The 2,127-nt window shown below is 48.5% G+C and overlaps 1 protein-coding gene across 1 annotated transcript in view; it reads right to left on the bottom strand.

Annotated features, from left to right (window-relative positions):
- The window catches only part of rrbp1b (ribosome binding protein 1b), a 35,836-nt gene extending 33,947 nt beyond the window's left edge, over nt 1-1,889 (bottom strand). The window contains exon 1 of the mRNA XM_063210627.1: nt 1,799-1,889. The gene's annotated coding sequence lies outside the window, so the exon portion shown is untranslated. The remainder of the gene's footprint in view (nt 1-1,798) is intronic.
- Nucleotides 1,890-2,127: the final 238 nt, after the last annotated feature.

Genomic DNA, 2,127 nt, shown 5'->3' on the forward strand with positions numbered 1-2,127 from the left:
CCCTGGTACAGAAAAAAGTTGTCGTGCGCTATGGTCCATAAAACGCACACGCCCCCCGGATTCAATCTCTGCACGGATCGCGTCAAATGTTGTTCCATAAATTCGCTTCAACATAAACGTCACCAGCGACAGTGACAATGGATATAGCATTGTTCAAAACGTGCCACAGGTGGTTTGGGGAAGACGCATAACATGACTACCCAAACTTCGAGTCTCTGTCTCGTCCATGTTCCAGCAAAAAAAAACAGTCCCAATGGGAAATAAAACAATATTTGTATAGCGCATGGATACGATCGTGTCTGTAAGGACAAGTTGTGTTAGTCAAGAGTGAAACCTGTAGACAAGCATTGTCCTTAACTTATAAGGGGGGCAAACAATGCGAAGGAGACGAAGAAGTGACGAGTGAGTCTCTCTCTCCTCGGCAAGAACTTTATGTACAGACACACTCCACAGTTTGACGACTGCCATTCATCCAAGTTGTGTCAGTCAAATGAGTTAGGTTGTAGGCTTGACAAGCACTGTGGGTTTAACGTAAGGGGGACACAATGCGAAGGAGACGAAGACGTGACCAGTGAGTCTCTCTCCCTCTCTCTTCGGCAAGAACTTTCTGTACAGACTCCACAGTTCACAATTAACCCTCTGTGCCGTGGCATACCTGTTACGTAATGACGCTGCTGGAGAAAGCGTGCGTGCGAGCGAGCGCTGCGAGACCCCTACAGCTACAGGCCTGGTCAGCATAAGCCACCAACAACCCCCTCGAGGCGGACAACACGGCAGCATTGCAACAAAATCATACACAATTAGCGTGAAACAGAAACAGTGAGTCAGTATCAGGCGTGCGTTATTGAATGGCTGCGCGCGGTGTTTCGGCTATGGATTGGCGAGACCGTCTGCTATCCAACCAGCCAGCCAGTCAGTCAGTCAGTCCTACACTCGCCAGTGCTAGTAACTGCTCCTCTTCTATCTACACAGCCTATACTCTATTTTAAGCATAGCTGGATATCAAGTTCAAAGCAGCCAAAACGGAAAGAGAGGGGAAGAAGACGGGGTGAATGCGTAAAATGCGTTAAAAGTCCCCCAGAAGTGGTCCATGGATAGAGGCCTAATCACCCTCAGTTCTTCTGTTGACACTTTTTATTTCCCCATCAGTCAGCCTACAGGCCAACCCACTATCATAACCACTAGGCTGCCTTATCAATTAATGCGCGGCCCTAGTCATTATTTAAATGGTGCACAGGCAGCCAGCCCACGGATAAACCACTGCAGGTGAGGATCTACAGCCACGCAGAGGGGACAGATATCTAAAAATCAAAGTCACTTCACTGAGGTAGGCTATCATGTCGTGGAATCCCATAAGCCAACCGCAACAACATGTCTTTGGGGGCAGAACTCCCTTTCCTACAAGTTACACACTTTGGTGTTCAACTTGTGTAACGTAAACTAGCATGTAGACGCCGCCTCTTTAACTCGTATAGAACTAAAGGTTTCGTGGTGTAAAAAGTTACTTTCAACGACCAGCCAGACTTCGGCATGGAGGAGGGGGGGTCGGCATGTAGAACTTATGGTGAATCATCTTTTCGAGGAAGACCTTGGAGAAAGTCAGACAAACTTCTTAGGGACCTTTTCGATATGAATGTTTCCTCAGTGTGCTTCCACACTCAGCAGGCGCACACATGCAACCCGTAGGCAACCACCATTGCTTAGACTGAACTTCCATCTCAAACAAAATCTTATTTATGTTTTTCCAAAATTTTCCCAAATTGGAGATAGACATGGAAAAAATGTGTGTCTTACTTACCCCTGCCTCCGTGATCCAGTGAATGGAGTCGTGGCACTTTCTCCGGGCTGGCGCAGCGCCCACCCCCGTGGACCAAATTCTAATGCATTCGGAGAAATCCCATTGGTGGAAACGGACATCCGTCAGTGGCATTTAAACCAACCGCGAACGGTCAGCGCGCGCCGCGTGCTGTCGGGTGAAGGGAAGAGAAGCAAAGTGTGCGTTGAGGTGCGAGAGAGGGGTTTCTTTTCTGCTTTGGGACATGTAGTCCAAAACCGTTCTGTGGCTGGCTGGCTACAGACCTCCATCCCCCATCCATAGTTTAAATCCCCACAGACACCGACAGTAGG

The sequence above is a fragment of the Engraulis encrasicolus genome, chromosome 1 (assembly GCF_034702125.1).
Source record: "Engraulis encrasicolus isolate BLACKSEA-1 chromosome 1, IST_EnEncr_1.0, whole genome shotgun sequence".
Taxonomy (NCBI): Eukaryota; Metazoa; Chordata; class Actinopteri; order Clupeiformes; family Engraulidae; genus Engraulis; species Engraulis encrasicolus.